This window comes from Pan paniscus, chromosome 23 (assembly GCF_029289425.2).
Source record: "Pan paniscus chromosome 23, NHGRI_mPanPan1-v2.0_pri, whole genome shotgun sequence".
Lineage (NCBI taxonomy): Eukaryota > Metazoa > Chordata > Mammalia > Primates > Hominidae > Pan > Pan paniscus.
This window is the reverse complement of record NC_085927.1, coordinates 53,625,990-53,638,305: the sequence shown is the minus strand read 5'-3', so window position 1 is coordinate 53,638,305 and position 12,316 is coordinate 53,625,990. Positions and strand designations below refer to the sequence as shown.

General features: G+C 39.9%; 1 protein-coding gene across 2 annotated transcripts in view; it reads left to right on the top strand.

The window, feature by feature from the left end:
* EFCAB6 (EF-hand calcium binding domain 6) overlaps positions 1-12,316 on the top strand; it is a 293,210-nt gene that overhangs the window by 1,336 nt on the left and 279,558 nt on the right. Inside the window, exons 1-2 of one of the 2 annotated variants that reach the window (XM_055105421.2) lie at positions 264-420; positions 1,815-1,951. The gene's annotated coding sequence lies outside the window, so the exon portion shown is untranslated. Of the gene's footprint in view, positions 1-263; positions 421-1,814; positions 1,952-12,316 lie in introns of those variants that run through there. The other variant, XM_055105420.2, reaches the window with a different exon arrangement.

The window sequence follows — 12,316 nt, the reverse complement described above, 5'->3', positions numbered from 1 at the left end:
CATTGCCTTCAATTCAGCAAACGTTTACTTGGCTAAGTTCTGGGGATATGAAAGTGAGTCAGAAATGGCCCCTTTGATTATATGTGAAGATATTTGCCTCCTATCCAGTCTTATTGCAAGATCCTTTGAGGATGAGGATTTTATTTTAGTTATCTGTGCTTTCCCTTTTTCCTCTATGCTTATTTTAATGCTTGGTTCATGATAGGTGATCATAGATATTTATCAAGAAGTGCTTACCTGAGACTGTAAATTTCGCTCTCCAGGGAAAAACTGCCCTGTTCCAGCTATCTACCTCTTCTCCTTGTGCAGAGATCTCTATAGCACCCATGCTCTGATCTCTGCACCTGACTGGCACCTGGAGACAGAACCAGCTCCATGAGGATGTTTAGTAGCCTGGTGCCTGCCCAGATCAGGAATCTGGTGAGAGGCCACTGGTTGTTAACAAGGCAGTTGTTAACAACTGAGACAGGTTTGAGAAAACTGTGAATAGAGATAACATGAATATGATACCCTTTCAGTACTAAAAGCTTCATTTTCTACTTTTGGTTTTGATCTTTCACTGCTATTTTGTTTACTTTGTTTCAGGTACCATTTGTTACTTTTTCTTTCCGTCTATTTGTCCACAGTTTTACTACTTCTATTTCTACTACAGCAACTACTAATACTACTACTGGCTAATACTAATTGAACACTTACTGTGTGCCAAGCACAGTTTGGTCCCTCATACTTTTTAAATTTAGTCCTCACAAGTTGGCTATGAAAAAGTACAAGTTGGGTGTGGTGGCTTATGCCTGTAATCCTACCACTTTGGGAGGCTGAGGCAGGAGGATCGCTTGAGGCCAGGAGTTTGAGACCAGCCCAGGCAACAAAGTGAGACCCCCCCATATCTATGGTGGCATGTGCCTGTACTTCCAGCTACTCAGGAGGCCGAGATGGGAGGATCACTTGAACCCAAGAGTTTTAGGTTGCAGTGAGCCATGATAATGCCACTGCACTCCAGCCTGGGCGACAGAATGAGACCCTGTCTCAAAAAACAAAACAGGCTGGGCGCGGTGGCTCATGCCTGTAATCCCAGCACTTTGGGAGGCCGAGGCGGTTGGATCACCTGAGGTCAGGAGTTCGAGACCAGTCTGGCCAACGTGGTGAAACCCCATCTCTACTAATACAAAAAATTAGCCAGGCATGGTGGCAGGCACTTGTAATCCCAGCTACTCCAGAAGCTGAGGCAAGAGAATCTCTTGAACCTGGGAGGTGGAGGTTGCAGTGAGCCGAGGTCACACCATTGCACTCCAGCCTAGGCAACAAGAGTAAAGCTCCATCTCAAAACAGACAAAACCAAAACCAAACAAAAAAACAAAACAAAAGGCAACAGGGACACAGAGAGGTTAAGGGACTTAACAAAGCTGATAAATGGTAGTGAGTATGGCTCCAACTCCAGGACTGCCTGATAATAACCTGTGTTCTTGATGAGTATGCTATCACTCTCAAATATTTATATACTCTACAAGTCCTGCCAAGGCTTTGAGATGACTTGTAAGAATAACTACAATGTGATAAAATAGAAACATGTAAATCAGAATCATTAAAAATATAGACAGAATAGGAAGGTATCAGAAAGAAGGAATACTCAGATCATCTATAACGGTTAATAAAGTTGGGCTGGAAATTTAGCTGGGAGCTTCTTGTCAACTCATGGAAAAATAAAAGTAAAAAAATAGAAGCTAATAAAATTTATTTTTTTTCCAGGGAAATAAGGCCTTTTGATTCATCTGGAAAAATAGGTCTAACCTGTTTCTAAAATAAATTTCTCACAGGGCTCATCACAGAGGATTGGAAGGGCCTAGATTACTGCCCAATGACAAAAGTGTGGGCTTAATGTCCTCACTCTTCAGGGAGAGAATGTGGACTTTAGCATTTGAACTGAATATTTGAGATTGAAGATTTCTGAATAGTAAGTTTTCAATAACACCTTCTGAATGTAGTTTTTCCCCTGGGACGTTGTAAATGGTGTTATCCTGCATCCTGGGTTGGTTTCAGTCATTTGTTTGCTCATTTACTTAGCAACTATTCATTGAGCATCTGCCATATGCCAACCCCTGCCTAAGCACTGGGGATCCCCAGGCAGTGGTCATCTCACTGCCTTGGCACTCCTGGTGTTTCCATCCTGCCAGTTCTTCCTGCTGGGTTTTTTTCTGGACTCACTTTTTGTTTTTTCTCTGTTATTTTATTCTGATATTCTCAGGTGACACCTATAACCGTATAGCTGTTTTTTTTGTTTTGTTTTGTTTTTTTGCCCAATGCTCTGTCTGATTTATCTTTCTGTATATCCTCGGGACCTAAAAATAACAGCTACCAAAGAGCTAAAGTTCACTGTGTGCCAGGCACTTCACGAATATCACCTGTGATCCATCTACACCTTTGGAGCAGTGGCATTTACCATTTTGGGGTCACCTGCCTTTCGAGAAGTGCTCTAGAAAAATCATCTCACACACAGTTTTGCATGTCAGTAAGTCTGTAGGGCTATAAAAGCACACACATGGACCGTGATTCCATGTTAAGAATACTTGCTTAAAGGAGAGATACTCCAGTTGTCCCTCAGTATCTGTGGGAGATTCGTTTCAGCACCCACTCGAAGATACCTAGATTCATGGATGTTCAAGTCCCTTATATAAAATGGTATAGTATTTGCATATAACCTACATAATCCTCCCATATGCTTTAAATTATCTCTTGATTACTTACAATACCTAATACAATGTAAATGCTATGGAAATCATTATACCATATCATTGAGACAAGGAAAAAAGTCCATACATATTCAGTACAGACATCAACATCCATATTTTTCCTGAATATTTTCAATCCACTGTTGAATCCGTGGATGTGGAACCCATGGATATGGACGACAACTGTATCTCCCTTTTTCAAATGAGGAAACTGAGTCAGGAGGAGGTTAATTAACTTGCAAGTTGTTGTGGTGGATAGTGGAGCCAGTTTGACCCTATGCCTGCTTGACGTCAAAGGTTTTGATTTTTCCACCGTCCAAGAATGTAGATGCTCAGTAAATGGCCAATGTATATATGGAAGTGTGTGGAAGGCTATAAAGGGAACTTGATAGTTGATATGTCCCAAAATATAACAGTCCATTTGATATCAGTATAGTCAAGAAGATTTTTCTCAAGTGTTTGGATTTAACTGCCAAAACCTTTTGTGTTGCTTACAATTTTTTCCAATTTAGTCGAGTGATAATTTCCACATCCCCCTCCATGATACAGTTCCAGCAATTTTTGCTTCTGGTGCCATTTCTATTTGGCTGTGCACACTTTTTACTCTTGTGTTGAATTATGTTTTCTCTGGATGCCAAGGCAGATGGATGGCACTTTTGTTATGATTCTGCTATAAATAGCACGTGTTTAAAACTGGACATCAATACTTCTCTGGCAAATAAACAAATATATCAGTGAGATAGCCTTCTAATTGTGTTTTTCCCATTGGTTAAGAAGTGTATTTGATGGTCTGTGACTTGATGCTTATTTTGGGGGTATTAGTTTTTATGATCCTTGCCAATTTCTACCTCACCAAGTTCTGAAGTAATCACATTCATTAATGTCTCAAAATTCTCTTTATTTTGAAAACCTCAGCTGAGGATGGTGTAAAGTCAGGGGTGAGCTACAGAACTCCTCACAGTGCCTTGGTCATACTCAGAACCTTGTTTAGCTTTCAAAATCAAGGGTAAAATTAGCCTAAGCTTCTATCCCTTGCAGTCATAGTGTTGATAACTGTGGTCCATCAAGAGCAAAGTTTAATGGGGTGCTTACTGCATGCTATGCCATGTTGAGTGTAAAAGGGTAAGTGGAGTCCACTGGAGGGACTTATTGTCTAGCAGGGGCCAACATAAAGGTCTGGAAGCAGAGAATCAAAGTGAAAGTTGAGGTAGGACTAGAGGAACAGATGGGAGAATATTAGAACTTTTACTTCATATTTTACCCACCACATCTGCAGCCCCACAGCAAAGTGATGGAATTACGAGTGGCTTTTATCTTTTGGTTCTTTTCTTTATTAAATGAAACAATTAGCAAAGCACACCTATAAGACTTAAGTTCTTTGTAAAGGCATGATTAATTTTGTTTAAGGACAATAGGAAGGTCTCCTGAAGGAAGGGGATATACCCTCAGTTTTGAAAGATTAATTGAAGTGTGCCAGGTGCAAAAGAATGAAGGAAATTCTAGCACAGGCATGAACCAAAGCTCAGAAGTGAGGAACTACGTGGTGTGTTGGGAGCACTGGGTAAGAACGTAGCATGCCTGGAGGTAATGGCGTCTGGAAGGATCACCTGAAGCCAGGTGGTTAATTATATGAATGACCTTCTACCCCACAATTAAGAGTTTGAATTTCAGGCCTGGTGCGGTGGCTCATACCTGTAATCCCAACACTTCGGGAGGCTGAGGTGGGAGAATCACTTGAGCCCAGAAGTTCAAGACCAGCCTGGGTAACATGGTGAAACCCTGCCTCTACAAAAATTAGGCAGATGTGGTGGCATGCACCTGCAGTCCCAGTTATTCAGGAGGCTGAGGCTAAGGTGCAAGGATCACTTGAGCCCTGAAGGTGAGGCTGCAGTGAGCCAAGATTGCACCACTGCATTCCAGCGTGAGACCTCCTCTCAAAAAAAAAAAAAATTGAATTTCAGTCTTTATGCCCTGGAGAAGCATTGCTTCTTCTCTTTTTTCCCTTCCCTTCCCTTCCCCTCCCCTCCCCTCCCCTCTCCTCTCCTCTCTTTTCTTTTGAGATAGTCTCACTCGATCACCCAGGCTGGAGTGCAGTGGTATGATCTCGGCTCACTGCAACTTTCACCTCGTGGGTTCAAGCGATTCTTGTACCTTAGCCTCCCGAGTAGCTGGGATTACAGGCACTCACCACCACACCCAGCTAAGTTTTTGTATTTTTAGTAGAGTCAGGATTTTGTCATGTTGGCCAGGCTAGTCTCGAACTCCTGGCCTCAAGTGATCTGCCCACCTCGGCCTCCCAAAATGTTGGGATTACAGGCATAAGCCACTGCTCCCAGCCCTATTTTTCTTTCTTAAAAGAAATTTTATTTATTTTTATTGATGCATAATCCATGTACATAGCTCCAGGGTACATGGGATAATTTAATACATTCATATAATTTGTAAAGATCAAATCAGTATACTTGGGATATCCATCACCTGAGATATTTGTCTTTTCTTTATGTTAGAACAATTCAAATTCTTCTTTTCTAGCTATTTTGAAATGTACAATAGGTTATTGTAATCTATAGTCACCTTACTGATCTGTCTAACACTAGGTGTTATTTCTTCTATCAGACCATTTATTTGTACCCATTAATCAACCTCTCTTCATCCTCTCCTCCCCTCTACCTTTCCTGGCCTGTGCTAACCACCAATTTACTCTATCTTTGTGAAATCCACTTTTTGAGCTCCTCCATATGAGTGAGAACATGCAACATTCTTCTTTTTGGTGCTTGGCTTATCTCATTTTTTAATCAGAATGTCACATAAGGACCTCCAGTTCTATCCATGTTGCTACAAATGGCAGAATTTTATTCTTTTTTATGGCTGGATAATATTCCATTGGGTATATGTATCACATCACACTGAATCTGTAAATTGCTTTAGGTAGTATTGCCATTTTAACAATATTAATTCTTTCAATCCATGAGCATGAAATACCTTTCTGTTTTTTGGTGTCCTCTTCAATTTCTTTCATTGGTGTTTTATAGTTTTCCTTGTATCAATCTTTCATTTCGTTGGTTAAATTGATTCTTAGGTATTTTATATTCTCTATAGCTATTGTAAATGGGTTTGCTTCCTTGCTTTCTTTTTCAGTTTGTTTGCTGTTGGTATGTATAAATGCCACCAATTTTTGAATGTTGACTTTGCATTCTGCAACTTTACTGAACTTATCAGTTCTAACAGGTTTTTGGTGGAGTGTTTGGTATTTTTCTAAATATAAGATCATGTCATCTGTGAACAAGGCTAATTTGACTTCTTCTCTTCCAACTTGGGTCTTCTCTCTTTTTTTCTTAGTCTAACCAAAGGTTTGTTGACTTTATCTTTTCAAAAAACCAAATCATGTTTCATTGATTCTCTGTATTTTTTCTTGTCTCAATTGTGTTTATTTATCCTCTGATTTTTTTTTTTTTTTTGAGACAGGGCTCTGTTGCCCAGGCTGAAGTGCAGTAGCAGGATCATAGCTCACTGCAGCCTCAAACTGCTGAGCTCAAGCAATCCTGCCTCAGCTTCCTAAGTAGCTAGGACTACAGGTGCGTGCCACCACCATTCCCAGCTAATTTTTAAAAAAAATTTTTGTAGAAATGGGATCTTGCCATATTGCCCAGGCTGGTTTTGAACTCCTGGCCTCAAGCAATCCTCCACCTCAGCCTCCCAAAGTGCTGGGATTACAGGTGTGAGCCACCGTGTCCAGTCACTGACCTTTATAATATCTTTCCTTCTACTACTTTTGGGTTTGCTTTGTTCTGGCTTTTCTAGCTCCTTGAAGTGCATCATTAGGTTGTTTTTTTGAAGTCTTTCTATTTTTTTTGACATAGGCATTTATTATTATAAACTTCCTTCTTAGTACTGCTTTTGCTGTAGCCCATAGACTTTGGTGTGTTGGATTTCCATTTCATTTATTTCAAGAAATTTAAAAATGTCCTTCTTAATTTTTTCATTGATTCATCGGTCATTCAGGAGTGTGTTGTTTAATTTCCATGTGTTTGTGAGTTTCTGAGGTTCCTTTTGTTATTGATTTATAGTTTTATTCCATTGTGATCATAAAAGATACTTGATATGATTTCTACTTTTTTGAATTTGTTGAGACTTGTTTTGTGGCCTAAGATGTGGTCTATTCTGGAGAATATTCCATGTGCTGATGAAAAGAATATGTATTATAGCTGGATACAGTGGTGCGTGTCTATAATCCTAGATACTTGGGAGGCTGAAGGGAAGATCACTTGAGCCCAGGAGTTTTGAGTCCAATCTGGGCAATACAGCAGGACCCCATCTCTAAAGAAAGAAAAAGGAAATGAAATGCGTATTCTGAAGCAGTGGGTGAAATGTTCTGTAAATATCAGTTAGCCCTATTAAGTCTAGTCTGTAGTTTAATGGCAGTGTTTCTTTGTTGACTTTCTATGTGGATGATCTATTCATTACCGAGAGTGAAGCGTTTTGAAATATCCTAATATTATTGTATTGCAATCTGTCTCTCCTTTTAGATCTAGTAATGTTTAACTTCAGGTCTTTGTGAGCTCTGGCATGGTGTGCATATATATTTATAATTGTTATATCCTCTTGCTGAATTGATCCCTTTATCATTATATAGTGACCTTCTTTTTCTTTATTGATAGGTTTTGATTTTTTTCCCAAGCCAAACTATACCCAGCTTTATTAAAGATACTTTCCATAACCAATCACGGTATTTCAGCAGGACATGGGCAGACAATCATTAACAGTATTTAACAACTTTCAAACTCCCTTCTTCAACGGACTACCAAAAATCAGAAAGCCCCTATCAAACCCTATGAAGTTTTCATTTGATGCTCTGAACAGGGAAAGTTTAGAGTGAGGGCTGAACAACTTTTCATGACCCAAGCATGACTTTCAGGAAGTGAAATGAAAATGGGAGAATTTGTCTAAAGATCCACAACCCAGAAAGAGAACCGCTGCTCTTTTGAGGGGCACCATCTCAGTGGTTTCACTGGAAAGTCCAGATTGCCTGACACGCTGATAATCAATTATTGAGGGTCAGGTCCCAACAGGTATCTCGGTTTAAGGGAGTTAAGTGTATGCTGAAGGTGGAAAGAGAAAAGAGGACATAAAAATAAATTTGTTTTCCCCTCCTTAAGGCTTTCATGCTAAAGTGGCTATGTGTGTCAAAGCCAGGAAATCCCTCCTTGTGGGAGCCAAGAGGAAGTCTCTCAAAACTAGAAGAGAAAGGTGTTTTTTCCACATCAGTCTAGTTTTGAAGACATTCTATTAGTGACATAGGCTCCTTCCCCAAAAGACAACAATGAAGTGTTCTGTGTGCTAACAATATAGCTTCTGCATTTTTATAAAACTTGATTAAAAATAGTATTTCAAACTGTACAGTCATCAGAGGTACACAGTTATTAAAAATGCACACACTTCACTTGGCATCTCCAACACATTCAGCTTTCTGTGCCCGGTCTGTTTTGGCATCTGCATGTTGTGCAGGGTTATTCTCCTCCTTGCCAATATCAGCTTTTCCCTTTTTCCCTTTGTGTACCTTCTCTCTCTTCTTTGTAGGGGCCCTTTTAGGCTTGGGCTCTGGCTTTGGAGGAGCAGGTTTAGCAGACAAGCTTGCAGATCTCTGTGATTTGTCCTTCATCTTGGTTTTATCTTTTTTTTTTTTTGAGATAGTCTTGCTCTGTCACCCAGGTTGAAGTGCAGTGGCATGATCTAGGCTCACTGCAACCTCTGCCTCCTGGGTTCAAGCAATTCTCCTGCTTCAGCCTCCCTGAGTAGCTGGGATTACAGGCACTCCCCACCATGCCTGGCTAATTTTTCATAGTTTTAGTAGAGATAGGGTTTCGCCATGTTGGTCAGGCTGGTCTTGAACTCCTGACCTCAGGTGATCCACCCGCCTTGGCCTCCAAAGTGCTGGGATTACAGGCGTGAGCCACCCAGCTAGTTTTATCTTCTTTCATGTCCTATTCAACTTTTCTCTTGGGCATGGTGATGATGGCAGTGGGATGTCAGTGCTGGTTGCAGGATGTAGCAGCACACAGCCTCTTGTCAGTTCAGGGGACATCTCACCTCTTTTTCACACTGCTTGATAATCTTTGATTTGTAGTCTATTTTATCTGATACAAGTAAAGCTATTCCTGCTCTTATTTTGGTTTTCATTTGCATGGAATATCCTTTCCATCCCTTCACTTTCAGTCTATACGAGTCTTTATAGGTGAAGTGGGTTTCTTATAGGCAGCATATTGTTGGGTGTTGTTTCTTAATCCATTCAGCCACTCTATGCTTTTTAATTGGAGAACCGAGTCAATGAACATTCAGTGTTATTGTTGATGAGTAAGAACTTACTGTTGCCATTTTGTTGCTTTTTTCTGTTTGTTTTAAGTCGTCCCTTCCTTTCTTACTGTCTTCCCTTGTGGTTGCTTTTCTCTGGTAATATGTTTTAATCCATTGCTTTTTAGGTTTTTGCATTATAGTTACCATAAGGCTTACCGAAACATCTTATAGATATAACAAATTATTTTAAAAAGATGACAGCTCATCTTAGGTCAGAAAAAAGAATATAAACAAACAAGAAATGAAAAAACTCTACACTAATTCTATCTGTTCCACATTTTGACTTTTAATTGTCTCAATTTACATACTTTTATATTACCTATCTCAACAGGTTGTAGTAGCTATTATTGTTTTTAAGAGATTTCTCTTTTGGGCTTCATGCTAGAGTTACGAGTAGATTGCACATCACAATTCCAGTATTAGAGTATCCCAGGTTTGTCTGTGTACTTAATTTTACCAGCATGTTTTATATCTTTTGTTTTTTTTCTGAATGTTAGTGTTTTCTTTCTTTCAGATTGAATTCCTTTGGCATTTCTTGTAAGACAGGTCTGGTGGTGGTGAATTATCTCAACTTTTGTTTGTCTGGGAAAGACTTCATCTGTTCTTCATATTTGAAGGATAACTTTGCTGGATATAATATTCTTGGATGACAGTGTTTTTTTCTTTTCTTTTAGAACTTTGAAAATTTGTTCCCTTCCCTCCTGGCTATATGATTTCTGTTAAGAAGTCTGTTGCCAGATGAATAGGAGCTCCTTTATATGTTATTTGTTTTTTTTCCTCTTGCCGTTTTTAGGATTCTCTCTAGTTCTTGACTTGGAGTTTATTATATGCCTTGGAATAGTCTTATTTGGGTCAAATCTGTTTGTTCTCTGACCTTCGTGTACCTGGATATTTATATCTTTCTCAAGTCTTGGAAGGTTTTCTGTTATTATTTATTTGAATAAACTTTGTACCCCTTGCTCTTGCTCAATTCCCTTGAATACTAATCATTTTAAAAAATCTCATCTTTTGAGGAAATTTTCTATATCTTATAGGTGATCTTCATTGCTTTTCATTCTTTTTTTTCATTTTTCTCCTCTGAGTGTGTTTTCAAATAGCCTGTCTTCAAGTTAACTGCTTCTTTCCTTTTCTTGATCCATTTTGCTGTTGGTAGCCGTTAATGAATTTTTCAGTTCAGCAAATGTATTTCTCAGTTCCAAGATTTCCACTTGATTTTTAAAAAATTTATCTCAATCTCTGCTAAATTTCTCTGATAAAGTTCTGAATCGATTTTCTGTGTTATCTTGGAAATCACAGAGTTTCCTTAAAATTGCTATTTTGAATTCTTGGATAGACAGCTCAAATATCACTGTTTCATTAGGATCAGTTACTGATTCCTTGCTTTGTTTGCTTGGGGAAATCATGATTCTCTGTTTGCTGCTGTCTTTTTTGTGGATGTACATCTATGTTTTTGCATTGAAGTTATCTATTCCAGTCTTCTCTGGACTTCTTGCTTGTTTTCATTGGGTATATTTTCTTAGAGGTTCTTTACTGCTAGGTTGCTGCCTCCTTTTCCGCTGTAGTTGTTCGTACCTTGAGCTTAGGTTCACCTTGACTCTAGTAACTGCTTGGAATGCTGACCTTCCTGAATGGGGGAGGTCCCAAAGGGGATGTCCCAGCAGCGTGGGAAGGTTGGGTAGGGTTTGTGTCCAGGCGACCAGTAGGACAAACCTCCTACAGCATGTGACTGCTGAAAATACACTCTGATTTGGTGTCTCCTTTTGTTGAGTTATAGAGCAGTTTTTCAAGAGCTGGAGATGGTAGTCCCACCTCCCCCTCTTTACCTCTGTCTGTCCTCAGGGATGTTTCTCCCTTCAGGCACTTGTGATGGATTAAGGCAGGGATAGGTCTCCTGCCAGCGAACCCAAGATGGTGGAGAAGCTGGTTGTCCACCTCAATCTCACTTTTCCCAGTGTAGAAACAGTGAATTGGGGGAAAATTTCTTGCATGCTTGGTGCCAGGCAGAATGGGGGGAGGGGCGTTGTGGATGTGGAAGTTGAATTCTTTTACTGTCCCCTCATAGCTGTGGCCCCAAGATCTGTTTCATCTTCATATGAGAGTTCTGGGATATTCCTGATGATAATGTCGGCACTGTATATTTACTTTGGTTTTCAGGTGAGAGTGAAGCCAGCTTGCTTCTATGCTGCCATTTTGGAACCGGACTATTGCATGTTTTTAAAAAACTTTATTTTGAAATAATTTTAGATTCACATAAAAGTTATAAAATTAGTACTGTGTTCCTGTGTACTTCCAACATCTCCCAGTGATAATATCTTACAGAATAACTGTAATTATTGAAACTGGGAAATTGACACTGGTACAACATCAATTTAACTAAAGTCAATATTAACTAAAGACTTCATTCACATTTCACTAGTTTTTAACAGTGTGCATATCTTTTTCCTTGGTGAATAATCCTATGAAATTTTAACACATGTATAATTTGATATTGTACATGTTTGTGTGTGTGTGTGTGTGTGTGTGTGTGTGTGTGTGTAGACAGATTCTCATTCTGTTACCCAGGCTGGAGTGCAGCAGTGTGATCATAGCTCACTGCAACCTTGAACTCCTGGGCTCAAGTGATCCTCCCATCTCAGCCTCCTGAGCACCTGGGACTACAGGCACACCACCCTACCTGGCTGATTAAAATTTTTTTTTTTTTTTTTTGTAAAGACGAGGTCTCACTATGTTGCCCATGCTAGTCTTGAACTTTTGGCCTCAAGCAATCGATCCTCCAGCCTTGGCCTCCCAAAGTGCTGGGGTTACAGGTGTGAGCCACTGCTCCCAGCTGCATTGTGTATTTTTATCAAGGGAGTACCATAATTATGCCTGTGCTATAGAAAGGTAAATCCTGCAACAGAGGAGGATGAATCAGAGGTGAAGTTGGAGACCCAGAAGTGATCAGAGGCTGTTTCTGTAATCTCAAGAGTGCACATGAACTGGACAGTGACCTCAGGGATGCAGAGAGGCAGAAGATAGATTTAAGAGGTGTTCTCCAAGTAAAATTGACATCACTTGCTGACTGATTAGAGAGAGGACTCCAGGCAGGAGGCCACAGGCAGGCATTGTCTACCTTGTGTTGTCAAGCTTCAGCAGCTGAAGCAAATCCACTCATGCGTTCATTCTGAATACCTCTGAACACCAGTCACTGGCCTCGGGTCTGGAGACGTAGTGATGATGTCAGTTGCCTTGGCTCTAGT